Here is a 22,209-nt window from a genome sequence, read left to right as displayed (position 1 = left end):
GAAGAGGGAGGCCCAAGTTTCTAGAAAGATTTCCACAGGCTAGAGTCCATCAAAAAAAAATTGATATATCAGATTGTTCAAATGATTCAAACTCCACATTTACAACTTAACACAGTTTTCTGAAGTGCGAAAACATTAATCTGAAGAAGCGGGTGGAAACTGCAGCCCCCTGAGTTGGAGTTGGTTCACCACAAACCTAGGCACGCCCTCAAATCATGCAGCTGCAGCAGTTTCCAACCAGCATAGAAAGAAGGATATGAAGGGATTTAAAAGAGGAAGATGACAGTGGGGTGTCTCAGGGACTTGGAAAATTTTTCTAAGGAAAAGGAAACCAAAAAAGGTTTCCCGCTGTATATAAAGAGTCAGATAATTCTTCATGATGCTAGACTCTGCCAGTAGAGTCACCTCTGGCTGAGGATGGGGTGTCTTTACATTTGGATGATTTATGATCAAATCTCAGTCTGTTTCAGGTGGTCTCGTGTGACCTCACCTGGAAGCCTCTGTGAGGCCAGGAAGCAGCAGCTGGCGAGAGAAAAGAAGGGAAGCAACAATTATCAGCTACTTTGTGCTTCGAAGCCATATGTGTGCTTCTTCGTTTCATCTTCACAATTCCACATGGGCACTGTTATTGTCCTCATTTTACAGATAAGGAAACAGCTGCTCAGAGAAGTTAGGTAACCTGCCCCTATCACTGAGCTACAGGCGGACAGACCAAGACTCAAACCTCCATCTTCCTGTCTCTGTAGTTATCTCTTCACAAGATGGGCTGCAGGGCATCTCGCCGTAGGGTGCATTTGGGAAATTGGAGTGGGAGGCAGATTTCTGAGCCTTGATGTGTCACAGAGAATCCAAGGGGCAAAGACTGTCCCGACCAACATACAGAACAGCACTGAGCTGTCAGTGCCAGACTTCCCGGGGTCTCTCCCCAGTAGACAACTGTGCCCTTGGGCATGGGAAGGAATTTGTATTCAGTAAAAAATACATATAGATTTGGGGCTGAAATGCACCATCAGAGCCAAGACAAAGGTGGATATTTGATGAGCTGGTATTTCTAGTAGTTTTGGAGTCAGGAAACATGTAAAATTGTTTGTGTGACATCTTTATTATAGAATTATTATTTACTTGACTCATTCTTTTCATTTCAGATCAACAATACTGATTGATGTTAGCTTAACGTTTAAAGATAGAAAAAAATATACCTACTGGGGCAGAAAAATCTTAAAATATTTTTTTAAAAAAGCATCAAATCCTTGGAATCCAACATGTGCAATTTTGTGACAGCTCAGGAAATCCGCTGGCTTCTGCCTCTCCCATCTGAAGATTGTTTACATTCCAGTGGAATTCCTGGGAAAGTCCAGAGCACTCTGTGCTTCAAAAACAATGGCTTATGGAGATCAACTTCCCAACTGCAGCAACCTGACAGGAGGGAGGCCCCAGAGGGTCCGGAGGGAGGGCTGGGGACCTGGCCAGAGCTGCATTCTTCACGAGCCTGGCTTGTTGGGCCCTGGAGCTGAAACTAAAACTGGTTGGCAGCCACTCCCACCTGCTGAGCCAGGGAAATTTTCTGCTACACCTCTTGTCATCAATAGCAACAATGGCTGGCAATTTCTACAAAGTTCCAGAGTCTAGTCATTCTCTGGATGGGCCTCAATACTCGTGTGGTCTGGCTACCTCTTTTATAAATTTGGGAATCTGGGAATAGAGCCATAGTAAATGCGTCCTTTTGCCCAAGAGGAAACAAAGTCCTGAGAAGTTCAGTTTTTTGTGGTTGTTGTTGTCGTTGTTGTTTTGAATACGCAGTTGGTTAGTGGCAGGGCCAAGGCACGAAGCCGAGCTTTATTTGTTTATTCAAAACATAACAACCTGGCTCTCTACTATATGAAGGACAACAGCAGCATCAAAATTAACAGTTTCTTTTGATAAAGGACAGATTGATTTCAAGCCAGGTCTGTCCTTCTCAACTGCAGCAGCCCAACAGGAGGGGAGGCCCTCCTGTTTTGTTTTGTTCAGTTTTCAGTCTCTTAAGAAAGGGAACGCTTATTTAGATTTTCTAAATTCCGGCTATGAGTGAGACCATCCGGTATTTTTCTTTTCTTTCTGGTTTATTTCACTGAGCATAGTTCCTTCTAGTTCCATCCACATTGCTGTGAATGGCATGAGTTTATCTTTTTTGATTGCGGAATAATATTCTATTGTGTATATGTACCACATCTTCTAAAGACTAATTATAATAAAGTAAAAATCAAAATCAACAAGCAACTATAAACCAGGTACACACTACAGGGGGGAGAGAAGGGAGTAGGATCAAAACAAGGGGGTGGGAATGTATGGGGACTATAACCAAGATGAAAATGCATATATTGTGCAAAAATGAAAAATGATGTAAGAAATATATAAATTTAAAAAATATATATATAAAAATTTTAAAAAGAAAGGGAACTTGATCTCAGCTTAAAGTTGATTATAACTATAAGAAGCCAAATATGGGAATATCGTCCCTCTTGCCAGGGGCTGACGCAGGAATGGTGGATGTGTGACCTAGTTCTGGTCAAGCAGATGTTCAGGGAAACTTGCTGTAAGTTTTGGAAAAATTTCTGGGAAGCTTTTTGTTCCTAAGGTTGTTAGCTGTGGACATCATGTCTGGAACTGGGAGCTGGCCTGTTGATGCACCAAGGTTTGCAGTGAAGAGAGGCGGGAAAAAAACACTGAGCTACTTGAAAAACCAAATTTAGAGCTGCTACCACATGACTTGTTGAAATATGAGCTGATAAACTTATGTTATTGATTTCAAACCAGTTGAATTAGCTTTTCTAATATTTGCTTTGCTGAAAGCATCCTTGAAACATAATTGAAGCTTTCGTGGCAGGGATTCCATCTAATGGCTCCAGTGTTCCCTTAGGATAGCAGGGGCATGGAGATTTGAAGAGATGGAGACTTAGAAAGCAGCTCCTCACGGAAACTCAGGAGTCTGAGGGCCTGCATGATGACCGCAGCCCTGATCTACTCCCTTAGGTGACTTCTCCCTAGCTGTGCCCAGCAGCTCCAGAAAAACGTTGGAGAAGACACACCATAATTTCAGCAAGGACTAGGGTTTTCCCAGGTAGGAGCTTCTCCTTTTCCTTCTCGGCCACATTGTGTTGCCTTCCAGGTGTCAATTCAGATCCCTAAGAATCAGTGCTTACTATGCATCAGGCACGCCAAGTTCCTGTGAAAAAAGAATAGTATTCTTGCGGCTCCCAGGTTAGCCCAGATAAAGTCAGACTCTCAGTGCGTCTGTGGCTTCATGGCATGAAGCGACCTTCAACTGTGAGACTGTACCTGAGGCTATTGTGGTGCTAGCAGTTAGGACAGAAAGAAACTTCCCAAGAAAAATAAGGAACAAGTCATAGCTGCAAGGTCCAGTTGCCTCTCTGTACATATAGGAGTCTTATTCCCTTGCTAACTAATGTTGGAAAGTCGGGGTGTATTCTATCATGATTAGAGGAGGTGGCAGTTTTCTTTCGAAGGTGCAATACTGCAACCAGACACAAAAAGCATCAGTGTAAAATGGAGAGTGAATTAAGGCTGACAATTTATGAGATTTTCTATTCCTCCACCCACACTCCCACCCCTTCTGCTCTTTAGGGCATTCCTGTATTGCATTAAGGTTTGTGTTCATATTACCAATTTCTTCTCATAATCTTTGCTTCCCTGAGTCACTGTTCCCATGAAAGTTAAGCTCCCCAGACAGTGGTCCCTGGGTATGCATGGTTGATCATAAGCCTCCAGGAACCTGGTCCAAAGCAAATGCCTAACGAATATTAATGAACTCATAAACGACATCAAAACCAAATGAGGAAGAAATAATGAATGTGGAACGATCAGCTCAAAGAGACTTTCCCAGAGTTTTTCCAAGTATCCTAAAAATATCAGGAGGGGAAAATTGGTCCTGTCTTTCTCATTGCCAAAGGAATTTCTCCCTTGAGCAGTAGCTTCCCCAACCTTCTGAGACCAAAGAACAGCAAGGGAAGTCCAAAAGCACCCACGAAAGGTAAGAAACGACTTGAATCATGCTTCAGGGGTCACAGAGACCGCATTTAAGTGGGGTAAAAGCGGGCAAGTGTTTCCACATTGATTTGAAAGCCTCCCCCTTTGCCCTCCTACTTCTTGGCCCGAGGTCTCTCACATATTTTCACCCACACAGAGATACTCTGTATTCCCCTGACCTTTCAACTGCAGTTACTTCCAAATTAGTTTCCACAGTTCCATTGCTGTGAGGTGCTGTGCTAACTTCTGCTCACGCCTGCTCTGTTGAGCATTTGGCGTGGGGCAGTGGGGAGTTCCAGCCCATTTTCTCCATGCCCCTGGTGTGTTTCTACCTAAGTTCATGTGGTGTAGCCCAGGAATGGAACATCACGTTCAGCTTTGACCTCTGACTGATACAATTTGTCTTCCTCTCCCTTCTATCATTTAAGCATATAAATATTTCCTTGTTTATAGATATTTTGGCAACCACAGATGATCAGTCTGTCTCAAGGCTTGCACAGTCATAGGAAACCAGGCATGTATTGTGTTATAATATGTGCTGTTGATGCTCTGAGACAACCCCTGAGCTTTGGTAGCCTATTGTGGAATCAAACTATACATTGACTCAGAGGAGAGGCTGAAGAGAGAATAAAATTGGACAGGCACTCTGGCATGGGGGATGGATGAAATTCAATTTTTAAATATAGAACAGATCCTGATATTTTGGGAACAGAAAATATATAAGTCATCACACTTAAATTTATTATAAATTCAAGAACTTACTTCTTAATCTATTACCAAATTGGCTCTGCCTTATGTTTTCTTGGAATGGTGACATTGTCACAGATTTATAATCCAGTGACCAAAAGGTATTTTGAAAGTTTGCTTAAAACTGTAAATGGAGTGGGGGTGGGGTGGGACGACTTGCTTTAATGATTTTTGACAGAAAATTTACAAATTAAAAAAGGTCTGTTAAAAATCTCAGCTTTAGGGCCTCCGCGGTGGTGCAGGTGGTTGAGCGCAGCACTATGACGCTGTTTGCAGCCTCTGCAGCGTGGGTTTGATTCCTGGCTGGCCAGAGAGCTACCCACATGGTGCGGCAGACCTCTCCTGCCTTGCCTGATGCTCCCCTCAGCAGTGTGTTTCAGTCAGTCTGCCTGTTTTGCTCCCAGCTCTGTCTCTGGTGAATCCTCTCACCCTCCTACACATCCGGCCTGTACCCTGGTTCTTGTATAAATAAATAATTTTTTTTTAAATTCCAGCTTTATTTTTTTCTTTTATAGGTTTATAGTTATTTATTTAACTTTTTTGAAGATTTATTTATGCATACAAGAACTGGGGTACAGGTCAGAGATGCTGGGGTGAGAGGATTCACCAGAGACAGAGTGGGGAACAGAACAGGCAAACTGACTGAAATACACTGCTGAGGGGAGCAGCGGGTGAGACAAGAGAGGTCTGGTGCATCTTGTGGTAGCTCTCTGAATGGCCAGGGATCAAACTCGTGCTTCAGTGGCTGTTGCAGTTAACTTCATAGTGCTGTGTTTAACTCCTTAGGCAACCAGGGAGGCCCCTAGTCATTCATTTAAAAATTTTTTATTAACATAACCTTGAACATAGAGTTTTTTTCCCTTCCAATTATATTTATTGAGGTAAAGTTGGTTTATTCTATTGTATTTGTTTTAGGGCTCATAGTTTCAAATCTCTATTAAATGTATGTTTTCACATCTTGCCTACCACCAATGCCCGAATAATCCTCCAGCATGCTCCATTGAGCACCTTCCCTCCCCTGCTTCTACCCCCTCCCCTCCCCTCTTGTTTCAATTTTTCAGTCAGATGTCAAGGGTTATTTGTTTGATTTTGAAGGTCACGTTAATTTAGTACTTAAGCAACTCCAAGCATCACTCCTCTTGGAATGAATAGGAAGATTTTATTTTATATATATATATATGTATATGTATGTATGTGTATATATATATACACACTTATATATGTGTGTGTATTTAGTATATGTATTTATATATAATATGTATTTTATGTAAATGTATACATACGTATGATGGGTATTATATGTCCAGCAGTAGCTAAAATTTGACAGGAAAGAAAAATCCAGAGAAATAAACTTGGGTCAGTAGATGAGGTTGAGAGTGACTTTATTTCAATAGGCTGACCCATAAGACTAAAGAAATCAGCCAGTGATAGAAGGATGTACTCCCTGGCCCTCTCCTCTGTGATACAAGCAGCCTGCCTTCCCTGTCATCTGGATGATGCATGTGTAGGGCAGGATGGGCACAGAGCAGGTTTTCTATGATCCGAGAACACGGACCTGGTAAAGGAGAGTCCTGGAGCCCACAGCAGCTTTCTCAGGCTTTTACTGAGCTTTTGCATGTAGTACAGCAACCAGGTACATGGCAGGCAGTGGTGCTGGGGTCCAGGAGACCAGCAGTCCTCCAGGCCCCCAGCAACTCTTCACTCTGGGCTTCTCAGGCCTTCTTTCCCCCTTCTCTCTCTTTCTTCTGCTTCTCTTGGCAATTATATCAATACTGCCGCCAAGGCCCACCGGAAGTAAATAATATAGCCATGTAACAAAATTCAGGGGCCCCATCAGGCAGGGCAATCCTACTGGCAGGAGGGCAGAAAAGCCTGAAAATCATTTACCCTACAAATGCTTGTGCCGGAGACTAGCAAGTATATTTTGCCCAAAAGGGAGTTTTAGTTCCAGGTATTTTAGAAGAGGTGGTATTTGCTCTCAGAGCAGATGCTTCTGGAGGCAGGAAACACTGCAGCAGGGAGAAATGAGTGAGTGGAGCAAAGTGATAAAAGCAGTGATGAATGCTTAATGATAATGGCTATCCCATGTGTAGGGTAAAGAAAATATCAGGCTTTTCTGCCCTTCCGCCATCAGGATAGATGATGGATCCTTGTCCTGAATGCATGCCTGATGGTGGGCACCTGGAATAGGGTGTGGGCATAGGTAGATGGGATTCAGCTGAGCTAAGACTGTGTTTTTAAGGGCGGCGTCACGGGGGGACGCCAGCAGCAGCAGCAGCAGCAGCAGAAGCCAAAGCAGAGAAAGCAGCAGTAGAAGCCGAAGGAGAAGCTGAAGCAGAAGCCGAGAAGCAGCAGAACGAACGCCAGAGAGTCCAGAAAGAGTGAAGACTTGCTGGGGGCTGGGAGGCCTGCCAGCCTCCCAGCCAGTACCCCTGCCTGCCATATGCCTGGTGAACCTGAATAAAAAACCTGCAAAACTACTGAGGACTCTGACTCCTCCTTTACCTGGTCTGCATGGGATCAGAAAACCTGCACTGTGCCCGTTCCTGCCTTTACACCATGGAACCCTAAAAGGGTGGGTATTTTTCACTGGAGGAAGTATAAAGGAAAGACAAAGAAACATTTGAGGAAGTGAAACATTGCCACTTATCCCTGACTCTGGAAATGAAGGAAGGTTAGTGATTATGAGAGACCCAACTCAAAATTGCCAAACTCAAACTGGCCCCATCAACTTCCTAAGCAGTATTGGAAGAACTCTGTTTTGGCTTCTCCATTAACTCTTTCCATCCGTATTCCTCAGAATTGCTTCATCCTCTAGGATGAGAAAAGTTACTCCTGTGATGTGAATGATTATGTTTTGGAGCTGGAAGCTACACACCAGAAGAACTAGGTGCCAAGGGCTGAGCATGTTTTCAGCATTTCCTAAATACTTTTTTAGAGTTCACAGCAATGAACACCTGACCATAGGAGGAAATAACCCAGATTGCAAAAGTAGCGGAGAGGCAAGTTGTGACAATGAGGGGGGATTTCTGCTACACTGAGGCCTGGAGTCATCCACGCTAAAAGCTGAAGTCTGGTGGGCCTCCCAGGTGGCGCAGCGGTTGAGCGCTGGGTTGCGAAGATGCCCGCAGCCTCTGCGGCGCCGGTTCGATCCCCTTCAGCTCCCCGGCCACCGGAGGAGGGTCCCACATGGCGCGCAGACCTCTCCTGCCACCCGCTGCTCCCCTTGGCAGTGTACTTCAGTCCTTCTGCCTGCTCTGCTCCCCGCTCTGGCTCTGGTGAATTCTCTCACCCTCCCGCGCTTCTGACTGTACCCAGTGCTTGTATAAACAAAACAAACAAATAAATAAATAAAACATGCCTCTATAAAAAAAATAAAATAAAAGCTGAAGTCTGGTAAATTCTGACCACCTGACTGGACACTGACTCTCTCCAAAGGCACAAATCTATGAGAACTTCCACCCTGAATGAATTGTGAAGAGCAAGTGAGAACAGATTGGTGAAGGAGAGAGAAGGAGATGCATAGAGGAAGAGCACAAATATTTCCTAAATCCCCACCGTGTACCAGATATCACCCAAGGCACTTTAAATACATTATCTCATTTATTTATCTTAATGACTCTGGGAGATGTAAGGTTATCTCTGTGAGGTCATGGGTGCTGATCTCCATTTAGCCACAGAGAGATTAAGGTATTGGCCTAAAGTTACCCGGTTAGTTTGCACAGGTGCAGGCTTTGAGAAAATTCTGACACAGAGTTCAGACCTCTTCTACCACCACGTTGCTTCTGTGAGAACCTTGAGAAAAACATTCATGTCCCCTAGACTTGGGCAGACATTTCAGAAAGAGTTCAATGAAAGGTGGGTGTAAGTCTATGACTTCAACTATGAAATAAAAGTGACTTAAAATATTTGGTGACTAATGATCTTGCTAATGTCCCAGCCTAAGTAAAGCTGGAGATGGCATCATAATTGTTGATAGAATTCTCAAGATACTCAGCTCAGATGTCAGAAAGGCACATAGGAAAAGAGAAGAACTCAGAAGTAAGGAGTAGTATATATATTACTCAATAAACTATGGTTTTCTTTGTGTAAGGTAAATTGTTTTTCAGGTTTTTCTGCCCTCCCACCATTGCCCTGCCTGATGGGGCACCTGCAGTTGTTACATTGTTGCAAACTGTCTTGTTTGCTTCTGTGGGCCACCGGCGGAGTATTGAGAGAGAGTCAGGAGAGAAGAGAAGCAGAAAAGAAGCAGAAGCAGAAGAGGCAGGAGAGAGAAGTTCAGAGAAGCTCAGAGTGAAGACTTGCCTAGGTCCTGGAGGCCGTGTACCTGGTTGCTGAACTTTATGTAAAGCTCACTAAAAGCCTGAGAAATCCACCGAGGGCTCCAAGACTCTCCTTTACCTGTCTCCCTGGTTGGAAAACTGCTCAGTGTCCATCCTGCCACTACACTTCGTGAGTTATTATTTTGTTTGTCAATAATTTTAGTTTTAGTTTTCACTTTGGTAAAATGTATGATGACAAAATTTACCATCTTGACCATTTTTTAAAACATTTATTTTTATTTATTTATGGATGCAAGAACTGGGATGTAGGCCAGAGGCATGGATTCACCAGAGACACAGTGGGTAGCAGAACAGGCAGATTTACTGAAATACACTGCTGAGGGGAGCAGTGGGTGAGGCAGGAGAGGTCTGCTGTCAAACCCATGTGGGTTTGATCCCTGGCTAGGGTTTGAACTTATGCCTTGGTGGCTGGTGATAGCTTGGATAGTGCTCTCACTTTTAAATTAAGGTTTCAGATGATTTAAAACTGAGAGGGAAGACTGAAACAACTGGATATCAGATTTAGGGTTTGAAAGGAACTTGATGGATTAGAAATCAAGAAAGAAAACTATGGCTAATATAAAGTCTTGTTAACTCAAAACGAGTGAAGAATATGAAGGAGTTCTAAAGTCTTGACTGTCATCTTTGATTGCATTAGTGAAATAAAGTACTGAGAATAGAAGAGTTAATAGCCTCTCTTTTCTGCTCAGGTTAGATTGCACTGCGCAAAGGGTGTTCAGCTCTGGGCACACACTCCACAAAGGACAATGGCAATCCGGAGCATGGTCAAGAAAGAATAAGAAGGATGGGGAATGAGCAACAGTTAAAGGACCTAAAAAAGTTTGACCTGGAGAAGAGGAAATAGGGAGGAATGGATTATCTTTTGTATAATCCTAGAAGGTAAAGTCAGGTCCAGCTAGATAGATTTGGAGCTATTTTTTTAGGCAAAAAAAGATTACAATAATTACAAATATTCAGTCTTAAAAGTGGCTGCCCCACTGTATGATTCCTCTCACTCTTCTTCAAATACAGGTTGGAAACTCTTTAGTTGAGGATGAAAAGGAAAAAGGACAAGAGATTCTTTCCTTATAGTTACGTCATCCCAGGTGGGTGGTCTTCTGGCTTTTTCCTGAACACTTCTTAGGAATTATGATAATGAGACCTAAACATTTGCATAAAAACATCATTACATATTATTATTCTCACGTTTTAGGTTACTACACATCTTAGCTAGTTGCTATTATCTTCAGAATTTGGACCTGTCCCTTTTGATTTATCCCTTGGATTGAATTGAAGGTCAGTTCCCCTCTTCATTGCCTGTCCCAGCTCTTGGCCAAAATGCAGAGAAGCCAACCTACTTTGTCTATCCCCACAAACAACAATAAAACAGATATTCTCTATCTTTACTCTGTAAAGATGTCAGCAAAGTATGAATTTGACTCATCTGTCTGATTGATAACTTGAGAGTGTGGTAAAACACATGACCATTTTCATGGATCATTGCTGTATAGTGTTCTACCCTGACTTATGACATAGCCTTTTAGTATAGGCATAGCAGTACAGTCAAGTTTTCTCATCTATGTTTTCTCATAGATGGAGGCAATGCAAGTGTGACTGATGCATATTTTACCTAGTGTGTTCCACTGGCAAGCAGTCATGTTCTTTACTTGCTACTAAAAAGTCTAAGAAAACAGGGAGATAAGAAATCATATTTGAGAAATGTTTGAGAGAAGATTTGGGGGTGAATGGAGATCGCTGGTGGTGTAGGGGTTAAAGTCTCCACACTATCAAGCTATCAGCAGCCCCTGCGGCTAGCCTAAGTTCAATCCCCATCCGGGAAGCTATTCACGTGGCGCAGCAGACATCTCCTGTCTTGCCAACTGCTCCCCTCAGCAGTGTATTTCAGTCAATCTGCCTGTTCTGCTCCCCACTCTGTCTTTGGTGAATCCTCTGACCTCCTCTTACCTCTGGCCTACACCCCAGTACTAGTATGCATAAATAAATAAATACAAGTCAATCTTTAAAAAATTTTTTTGACAATTTTTGCTAAATTTCATCTTTTCAATTATTCTGAAATAACCGCTTTCCCTACTCCTTGAGAAATTTTACATTGGAATTGTTTTCTGTAGGTTGAATTTATGACACACATATTCTAGAGCTTTGGGATTGCCTCTTCAGGGTCCAAGAAGTAGAAGAGAGTATAAAGCTTTTGATCTGAGCAACACAAAGGGAGATACGAGAAAAGAAGCTTTAGGATCTCACAGACTGTGTGACAGCACTTCCAGAGTTCTGGCTGCTTTTCTCTTCTTGGAGTTCTTAAGATATCTCTGTTCTTATAATAAATTCTCCTTTCTTGACAATAGAAAGAAAAAGTAAAAGAAAAACTAAAATGAAGTCTGGTCATTATCTAAATACTTTTCAGTCTCCTACTTCTATGAAATCTTCTCTGATCACTATAGCCTACTTCACGGTATCTTCTCAAATTCCTGTAAATATTTATTATCTCCTCCCCTGACGTAACTCTTATCATAGACTGCTTGTGTTGTAAGTTATATTTATATTCCCAAGTAGATTACACTTAACTGGAGAGCAAGAGGTTATGTTTTTTTACTGCTTTCACTCTTCACTACACCAAGTAAGCTTATGGTTGACAGATCCTCAAAGAATATTCATTGATTTGATGAGATGATCCATGTTTGGCAGTTCAAACTCACCTAGTTGTAACTGAAGTCACCTTGATGTGTTATAAAACAATAGAGATTAATCACATAGAAAATAAAAATTAGAGCACTTAATGAAACAACTCAAGGGGAATCCTAGATTATGTATGAGTGTAGAAACAGTTTGAAAACACCCTAACACTCAAAAAGTGGACAAGCCTGGATTAGCCACTCCAAGAAGTGTAGAATGTTGGATCAACTTAACAAATGTAATTAGTTGGTGACTCACTGGTGGATACTGTATAATTTGCCTATTCAGTTGCCTAATTTTCATGTGTTGAAAACTATCTTTGCCTTTCCCCACTTACATCACCCAGTAAAACAAAGAACTTCTGTACAAGTACAGGTTTGGGGAAGTCTGACTTTTTCATTCTGTGAAAAAGATCTGGGGACTTTAATTGATGTTGCCTTAATTTCTTTAAAAAGTTAGTGCATACTTGGACAAAATTAAGCAAAGAATCACATTAATTTAGAATCGGACATTTTGGTTATCTACAAGTCCAAATTCCTGCATGGTTTTGGATGTTTGCCATCTTGAGTCCCCAGTCTCCTTTAACTCCATTAGTGTAGCACAGGTCAGTTAGGAATTCTTTAGCATTTTAAGCCTTTGTCTATTATCTATTTTCCTGGCACTTCCACCTGTGGAGCTTAATTCTACCTGTTGAGCCATACAAATTGTCTCACTTTCCTTCATCATAATGTAAAGGCAAATATTATCCCCTCCTCTACTTCCAAGTGTATACTTAACATCTCCCTAGTTCTTTCCCTTTTTAAAAGACTGTATCTTAGAGCAACTTTAGGTTTGCAACAAAATTGAGAGGAAGGTAGCAATATTGTCTTATGTACCTCTTTTTCTATACACGAAAAGCCTTCCCTATTAAGTAATGTCACTCATCAGAATAATACTTTTTTTTCAATCAGAATGAGCCTACATTGACACACCATAATCACCCAAAGTCCATTGGTTACAATATAATTCATTTTTTGGTATTTTATATTCTCTGTGTTTATACAAATGTGTAGGAAGATGTAGCCAACAGTGTAGTATCGGAGAGTATTTCTTTTCACTGACCTAAAAATCCTCTGTCCTCTGCTTTTTCATCTTTCCTCCACCCTCCATGCCCCAGCAAGTACCATCATCTTACTATCTCCGTGTTTTTTGCCTCTTCCAGAATGTCACACAGTGGGTATCGTATGTTATATAAGCTTTCAGAATGACTTCTTTGTTTTATTAATATATATATTTAAGATTATTTGCTGTTTTTCTTCATAGATGGATAGGATATTTGTTTTCAGCATCAGACTTTTTTGTCTGGATGTACCACAATTTATCCATTTACCTAATAGGGCATCTTGGTTACTCCCAAGTTTTGGCAATTATGAACAAAGCTTAAAAAACTAAAAATATTCTTATCATATGATCCAGCAATTGATCTCTTTAGTATTTACCCAAAAGAGTTGAAAACTTATGTCCACAAAAACCAGCACGTAAGTTTATAACTCTTATGTTTAAATACCAAGGGGAGAAATTGCTGGATCATGTGATAAGAATATTTTTAGTTTTGTAAGAAACCACCAAATTTCCAAAGTGGCTATAACATTTTACATCCCCACCAACAATATATGTTCTTGTTTTTCCACATCCTTGCCAGCATTTGCTGTTGTCAGTGTTCTAGATTTTGGCCACTCTTACAGGTATGTATTGATACCACAGTTGCCTTAACCCTTCTAAGTTTTCAGATCTTTCACTGTTCTGCTCTTCCTAGAAAGCTCTATTTTACTATAGAAACTGAGGTTCAAAACAATAAAATTATATGTTTGAACTCAGACAGTAAAGAACAAATGGAAATTTCAACTCTATATAATAATATATCATCATTGTTTGCAAATGACTGACTGAAAATGCAGTGTCTTCTTTACTGTGAATAATGCTGTGCCATAAAACATCAAGAGACACAGGGATTCTGAGAAGAGTGAGCAATGATTTCTAAGATTTTTGACATGCCTGATTTTTTTTTTTAAGATTTATTTATTTATACAAGAACCGGGGTACAGGCCAGATGCACAGGAGGGTGAGAGGATTCACCAGAGACAGAGCGGGGAACAGAACAGGCAGACTGATGAAATACACTGCTGGGGGGAGCAGCAGGCGAGACAGGAGAGGTCTGCTGTGCCACGTGGGACCCTCACCGGCTGGCCGGGATGGAACCGCTTCACAGTGCGGCGCTCAACTGCCTGCACCACCGTGGAGGCCCAAAACATGCCTGATTTTTTCACGAAAAGGATAGAACAGTTTTGAAGGAAATGGATATTATTTATGTCTTACTTAATGAAAGCAATAGCTTTTGAAGAATATGCTAAGGAAAATAATAAATATGTTTAAATTGAATAGAATAAGTTTTCGCATTTAAGTGCTAAGAATAGGCTGATCTTTTCCAGAGTTAGGAATTCCAAGAAGATAGTGAGCATACTACATTTTTTCATATCAGATATGTATTAGATGGTCATACACATTTCCTTTGTACTTGAACTTATCTTTCTTAGGAATATATAAACATACCTAGTCCTGAGAAATAGCTTGGTACTGTCCTTTGTATTTGTCCAAACCAGTGAAAGATGTATGATCTATGTTTGTAATTATTGTAAATGGGAAGGTTCATGAATTGCTGAGTCAACTTTACGAATGTCCTGGAAATGAGCGGTCCTGATTTGACTGTGATTTCTCCCTGAGGTCAGTTTGAGGTTACTATATTCTGATCTTTATGGCACTTAGTCATGATGGGGATTATAGTTGACCTGGATTTCCCCATTGACATTTCCACTTGATTAGCTCTGAAATATAAAGTATATGAGTTCTGTTTCATTCCAGACATAAGTAGCAGGAAACTTCTGCTTTTCTTCCCAAACATCCTCCATCAAATTTATAGAAGTCAGAAATCCCAGTAGAATCATACAACAGATGTTTCTGGCATGCGATGACCCACAGGCACTATGTGAGCACCAGAACAAGAATTTTTCACAGGTCCCCAGGGTACTATTTAACAAGTCAGAGCCAATTCTTACTAATTCGGGCTAATTGGACAAAGAACAGACTGAATTAATAAAATCTTTAAATCACATTCATAAGAAAATTTTTCATTGAGTTAAATTCTAATTGTAGAACAATTACAAGAAGAATTCAAGATATTCCCATATATCTTTTACTCAGATCCCCAAATTTTTAACATGTTTACCACCTTTGTTTTATTCTATTTGTGCATATTCTTTATTTTTTGAATCATTTTAAGTATTATCCTTTTTAACTTCCCTTTAACCTCATATTTCTTCCTAAGTATTTCCTAAGAATGAGAACATTTCTTACATAATCACAGCAGTGTCATCAAATTGGAGATACTTAATATTGATGCAATTATTTTATCTAATCTCCTACTCATATTTTTTTGATTCTCTCTGTAATATCCCTTATAATATTCCTCCCCTCTTCCTAAGATCCAGTATAGGACCATGGATTGCATTTAGTTGTTTTGGTTTCTTTTAATTTGGAACAGTTTTAGTCTTATCTTTACCTTTCATGACAAAGGTCAACAGTTTCATAGCATGCTTCTCTGCTTTGGATCTGCTGATGTTTCATCCTGTTTAGAGTCAAGTTATGCTTCCCTGATCAGAAAATGACATAATTGATGATGTGTCCTTCTCCGTGCCCCAGTTAGAAGATACCCCTCTTCCCTTCATTCGTGATGTAATTTTCATCACCTGATCAAACTGTGGCCCGTTTTCTCCACTGTAGAGTTTCCAGTTTTTCCCTTATTGCTAAAGCAATCTGTGGGGGAACTCTTTAGAGCCATACAAATATCCTTTGCTAGGATGTTTGTAAAACAATAATTTTCAGATCCAGTCACTTTCAGTAGATCCTCATTTCTACTCTTAAGAAGTCAGTCTCTCATACCATTCTCGCTGGCTAGCGCTCTCTCTTTGAATTCTATTTATATCTTTTCCTCTCCCCTTCACCTATCTATTATTCTATTCTAATTTTAGTCTATGGGTTTTAATCCATTTTTATCTCTATTAATTTTAAAACTAAAATTGTCCCAGGTTTGACAACTTGATGCTTTTTTAGGTTAGCATCGTTTTCCTTATACCCGCATAATTACTTATAAACACGTCTTGCTTTCTAGTTCAACAAGAAACAAGATGTTTCAGACTCATCATGTACTTTCCTTGTTCCAGTGCTAGAATTTGTCATTTCCCAAGAATCTCTATTTCCTTTTAATGTGGAATAATATATAGAAACTAATGTCTAAGCACTAGATATGCTCATTACTACTGGGCCATCTTTACCTTTCAGAGGATGAAGCTAGAAAAAAACACATGCATACATACATGTGTGTATTTGCCTACACACACACACGTACATGCAAGTGGTTTTCTATGTAAATAAAAGAAATTCTGAAGTTGTGCTGGTTCCTTCAATAGCAATTTCATTCTACAAGCTCCTTCATTTCCTCTGCCCACCCTTCCATCTTTGTATGTCCCTTCTTTCACAATGAGAATCCTGCCAGTTGGCAATATCGATACTATTCATCTTCTCAGTTCAACAACACACACAAAATGGTTTCAGAATTTCTATATCCAAATTAGTTTGTATCTCAAATATACTTAAAAAAATTAAGATGCATTTGTTGTTCGTTATATTTTCCTCTTGGAGCAAGAATGTACTTTCTATGTGTTGTGTTCTGGAGTTACCTCACTTGGTTCTCTGTGCCCCCACCCTCACCTTTTATTTAGTCATGTCACCCATTTCCAAAAAGAATACTCAGAGAAGTATCACTTCCTTCCCTATCACTTAAATCTGGTTCCCCTGCACCCTTGTAAGTCACCAATTCCATTGTTTTCTGAGTTTTCCTTCCTGTCATTTTACCCCGTAGGGTAAATGGTTTGGTAAATGGTTTGGTAAATGGTTTGGTAAATGGTTTTCAGGCTTTTCTGCCCTCTCACCATTAGAGTTGCCCTGCCTGATGGGGCACCTGCAGTTGTTACATTGTTGCAAACTATTTTATTTACTTCTGTGGGCCATGGGAGGGGTATTGAGATAGTCACCAAGAGAAGCAGAAGCAGGAGAGAAGTAAGAGAGAGGCAGGAGATAGAAGGGGAGAGAAAAGCCCAGAGTGAAGACTTGTCTGGGGCCTGGAGGCCTGCCGGCCTCCTGGACCCCAGGCACCCCCGCGTGTCTTATACCTGGTTGCTGCAATGCATGTGAAGCTCAATAAAAGCCTGAGAAATCCACCAAGGGCTCCAGGAATCTCCTCTACCCGTCTGCTGGATAATAGATAACCCGTCTGCTGGATAATAGATATCCTGCCACTACAATTGGTGTAAGTCAGCAAAACAATCAAATGCAGACGGGTATGGAGCCTTCCAAAGACCTCAGGAGGGACTGGGGAGTAGCAGATTGTGTTTGCCTGTGACAACGCTGGACATGCCATGGCAGCGTAGGTGGTGGCCAAAGTCCAGGAGCTGTGGAAAGAGATGAAGGTGCTGCAGGAGCACAGGAGATGGACAAGGCCTGGGAGCTGAGGGACGAGACCTTGCCTGGAGGAGGAGATGACCCATGAGGGACCATCCCATGACCTCTGAGGCAGCAGAATTGTCGGGGAAGAAAGGACCACAATTCGGAGCTTGCCCAGTGCTGATGCAAGAAAAGACGGATGGACTTGAACTGACAATCCCGCCAGAAGGCGGAGAACTTCGGCAGGGTAATGTTATGTTTTGGGGACCGTTGGGGAGGATGGTATTGTTTGTACACCCCAGGAGATGAATCTAGGGGTGGCCAGTGGGCCTTGGTGGCCAAAAGCAGCCTGCAACCAGGCAGATCAAAAAGCCCACTTAGAAAGGCAAGAGCTGGTGCTGAGATTGGGAAGCCCTGAGCGGCTGTTAAGCAACCTAAGTATGTTAAAGAAGGCCAGTGAGTCTCTTAAAATCACCTGTGGGTGACGCCCTGCTCACCGTTGAGTGAGGGTGAGTTGTTGAGGAACCCATCCTTGGGGGATGGGCGGGGAACGTGGCTTGTAGTGGAGCCCACAGCCGAAGAGGGGACCCAAGAGAGGCTGCATGTGGAGCTGATATCCACAGATCCCCGACCCATGTGCATGTGCAGTGGGTTGGTCTGAGTGCAGGGGTCTGCGTGTCACATTGGCGGCTATGAAAGCCCAGAGTTGGAGTGACTGAAGACAGAAAACCCCGAGGATTGCACGATTACCCCCAAAGAGTGAAGAATTGCCAATCCAAGAGTGCGTGCATCCAGGGGTGGATGCAGTGTGTGGCTTGTGGCCGAGACCACGCCAGAGAAGGCCAGGAAGCCTGATGGCTCCTGGTATGTGATGGCAGATGCCTGAGTGGTTCCCCTTCCTTGTATGAGCAGTGCCTTCAGCCGCAGAAGTGGTGGATCATCTGCTGGTGCCAATAATTGTCTTCTGCCACTAGGTTGGTGCCCTGCCTGGAATTATTTGTTCTGTTGTATTGTTTCATTATTCAGTTGTATTTTCTTTTGTGGGTCATGGCTGCAGTGTTTATGCTTGTTAAGGGAAAACTGTATATATATAGATGTAAGTCGAAAGCCACCAAGGGCTCCAGGACTCCTCCTTTACCCGACCAGTCTGCTCAGATCATAGAGAACCTGCTCTGTGCCCTTGCTGCCCCTACAACACCCAAAATAGAATAATGTATTTTCTCATTTCTTCTTGCTTACACAAAAGATAGCATATATAACAGATACACTTGCAATTAGACTTTTTAAATTTAGTATCTCCTGGAATTTATTAAAATCTTAGTTTTGTTACAATAGCATAGTACTCCATTGTGTAAAGCACTCTTAGGGTTTCAGGTAGTTCCCAATATTTTGCTCTCACAAATAATGCTGCAATTAGAAACCTTGCACAGGTGTGTTTTTATATTTTAAAGGTTTATCTTCAGGGCAAATTTCTAGAAGTAAGATTGCTATCATTTTGTTAGTTAATGACAAATTTAAAGAATGTTTTTTTCCTGGATTGAAATTGCATGTAAAATAAATGCCAGATGTGGCATTCCAGTAAAGAAAAGGGAAATGAAATGTTTATCTATGAAGATTTTTATACTCATAATCTCTGAACAAATTTCTATAGAGATCATATTTTGAGCATATTAAAGGTTCAGATACAATCTTAAATGAAGAGGGTAACAATAATTTGAGTGTTATTGCTGTTTTCACTTTTTGCAATAATAGAACATGGAAAATTTTGAAAGAACAAAAACTTAAGGACTGTGTGGTTATTACTTTTAAGACACCATGTAAGTTGTAGAAATACAATAAAATTGAAAGTTTATAACAGTCCATGGTCATGGTAACTTATCATATGTCTTGCCATTGTAATGACTAACCATCAATAATAATCTTAGTTTTAAAAAAAATAGAAAAAGATCATATGTAAATTTCACTATTTGTTCTGAATCTCAGAACTGCCCTAAGTACCATTAAATACTACTGCTATTGTCTTAGCAAAATGAATTTGACCTGAACTGAAATTAATAAAAGCTGAGCTGTAATGAGTCAGGATACAACATCTATTACTTTATTTTTTTAATTTTATTTAGATTTTTTTTTATTTATACAATAGCTGGGGTACAGGCCAGAGGTGCGGGACCGTAAAAGGATTCACCAGAGACAGAGTAAGGAGCAGAACGGGCAGACAGACCGAAAACACTGCTGAGGGGAGCAGCGCGGCACGACAGGAGAGGTCTACTGCGCCATGTGGGTATCTCCCTGGCCAGCTGGGAATAGAACCCACGCTGCAGAGGCTGCAGACAGCTTCACAGTGCAGCATTCAACCTGCTGCGCCACCAGGGAGGCCCTTCATTAATCATGTTTATACTGCCTGAAGATTCCTTACCCATGTTCTCTGCCTGGAAAACTTTTCTATCCTTCAATTTCCAGCTGGAGTGAGCTTCTAGGAGGACTCATTTTGTGTCCATTAGTTTCCATGTGCTGGTCCATGACAATGAAGAATAAGCTCTTTAGGAACAACAACCATGCCTTTCTCATGTTTGGGGCCTTAACATCTAGCTTGCAGTCTTATGCATAGACTATATTAACCATTTATTGAATAAATTAATAAATGAACGAATTCACAAATAAATTAGACTTCTGACAAATTCAGCAACTCTAGTAATCATATTACATATGTATATTGTGTTATATTACTGTTACTATTTAGTGTAATGTTCAATACAATTCTTTTCTCTCAAGATGTCAGAGACTATTAATATTGAAATTAAAAGCAATTTACATTCATGTCCTCCTAAAGGTTAACAGCATCAAACCTGAAGAAGTCAGACGTCACTACGCTTTAGAACTTGGATCACTTTTTTCGAATTTAGTTTTTAATGACAAATAACAGTAATGCTAATCATAACATATGCAACAAACAATACAAAAGTCCACGAAGTGAAAACGAAAATCTCCTGTTCTCTGAATTATGTAATCCTTCAAGTAACTACCCTGAATAGTTTGATGGTTTTCCTTTTAAATACCCACTAATTTTTAGTTCCTTAGAAACATAGTTTTCTTATACACATTGCCACTCACAGGTAATTCTATTCCTTTGCTCTGCTTTCCTTTTTTTTTCCAAACCAAGCTGGGATTTTAGTATCCAGATTGTTCTGCAGCTTGTTCTCATCTGTAGGGTAAATCGTTTTCAGGCTTCTCTGCCCTCCCACCATTAGCATTGCCCTGCCTGATGGGACCCTGCAGTTGTTACATTGTTGTAAGCTGACTTGTGTACTTCTGTGGGCCATGGGAGGGGTATTGAGAAAGTCACCCAGAGAAGCAGAAGCAGGAGAGAGGCAGGGGAGGGAAGGGGAGAACCAAGGCCTGAGAAGCCCAGAGTGAAGACTTGCCCCAGGCTTGGAGGCATATTGGCCTCCTGCCCCCCCCACCCCCACACACACCCCTGCCTGTCAGGTACCTGCCCTACATGTAAGAGCTCAATAAAAGCATGAGAAACCCACTGAGGGCTCCAGGACTCTTCCTTTACCTGGTCTGGTCTGCTTGGAGCATAGATATCTGCTCTGTGCCCATCCTGCCCCTGCACCATCACTAAAACGTTAGAGTGTGAACATCTTGCTGGAGAGCTTTTAAAATGTTCTCTTCAAAGGACCATGCTCAGTGAAATAAGTCAGAAAGAAAAAGAAAAATACCGAATGGTCTCACTCATAGCAGGAATTTAGAAAACCTAAATAAGACACCAGGAAAAAGACTAATCAATACAAAGTAAAAATCAAAATCAACAAGCAACTATAAACCAGAGGCACACTATGAGGGGGGGTTGGGAGGGAGGAGCAGGGAAAAGAAGGACTAGAGTCAAAATAAGGGGGGAGTGCAATTGTACGGGGAATATAACCAAAACGAAAATGCATACATTGTGCAAAGATGAAAAATGATGTAAGAATTATATAAAATAAAACATTTCAATAAAAAAAATGTTCTCTTCAAGAACATTTGGACATGAGATGGCAAGCTATTTTGAGAGTTCATTTTGAATATGCAACTAGCGGTACTTAATGAAACAGGACTCTGTTTTTCCGTGGAAACTCTCACAGAGCTCATTCACATTTGTTTTCTTAGACAATCGCTGGAACTGTTGGCTGGTCTAGAGTCTTGATTCCCAAATCTCAAGTCTCACTGTGACGTCACTCGGGAAGTCCAGGCTTATCCAGCTTTTCCAATGGCAGAATTGCCCTGGGGATTTCAAATCCACCTCATTTGGGAAATTCAGAAAATTATGTAGAAGTCACATCAAGAAAACCTTTGCTATGATAAAACCTTTATCAAGTCATTTGTTAACATTCCTATACATTCTTGAAAAGGAAAGTATGTACAAATACCAAGTTTTTAAATAAGCGGCCAGGCTGAAAATAACTTCCCGCCCACATAGTTTGGCAAAGAAGCCACAATAAACAAAATACCATATTACTAAATACATATAAGATAGTCAGTTTCACTTAGAAGTTGTTTTTGGTATTTTATTTTGGTTCAGTCGAGGCCAAATTAAAACTTCAACCAAAAATATAATCCTCTTAAGGATTATTTGGTCCATTTTCACTCATATTAAACAAGGACAGATTTTCAGCTATATTTTAGGATGTGGGGAAGGAAAGTTTTTCTTCACCCTCTAGAGTCTCTGGGACTGAAAATTAAACTGATGAAGATAGATTAACAAAAGAAAAGCATGCGAACTGTATTAAAATTGTACCCAAAATTTTTATGCATTTGTGGGAACCTTCACAAGAGAGCAAAGGTCCAAATAAGTGTCCAGAGAAGGAAAATTTTGTATGTCTTAGACACAGAAATAATAAAGCTGTGA

General features: G+C 40.9%; 1 long non-coding RNA gene across 3 annotated transcripts; it reads left to right on the top strand.

The window, feature by feature from the left end:
• The first annotated feature begins 8,957 nt into the window (after positions 1–8,957).
• On the top strand, positions 8,958–10,743 carry LOC119252913 (uncharacterized). 3 transcript variants are annotated; one of them, XR_008552790.1, is made up of 4 exons: positions 8,958–9,225; positions 9,806–9,995; positions 10,128–10,201; positions 10,309–10,743. It is a non-coding gene; the product is annotated as an uncharacterized LOC119252913 (long non-coding RNA). The 3 variants fall into 3 exon arrangements; XR_008552789.1 differs by lacking the exon at positions 9,806–9,995; XR_005126942.2 differs by lacking the exon at positions 8,958–9,225 and having other exon boundaries at positions 9,273–9,995.
• Positions 10,744–22,209: the final 11,466 nt, after the last annotated feature.

This window comes from Talpa occidentalis, unplaced genomic scaffold (assembly GCF_014898055.3).
Source record: "Talpa occidentalis isolate TD23 unplaced genomic scaffold, MPIMG_talOcc4v2.1 talOcc4.2, whole genome shotgun sequence".
NCBI classification, from domain to species: domain Eukaryota; kingdom Metazoa; phylum Chordata; class Mammalia; order Eulipotyphla; family Talpidae; genus Talpa; species Talpa occidentalis.
The sequence above is the reverse complement of the archived record's forward strand: the minus strand, read 5'-3'. Positions and strand labels throughout refer to the sequence as shown.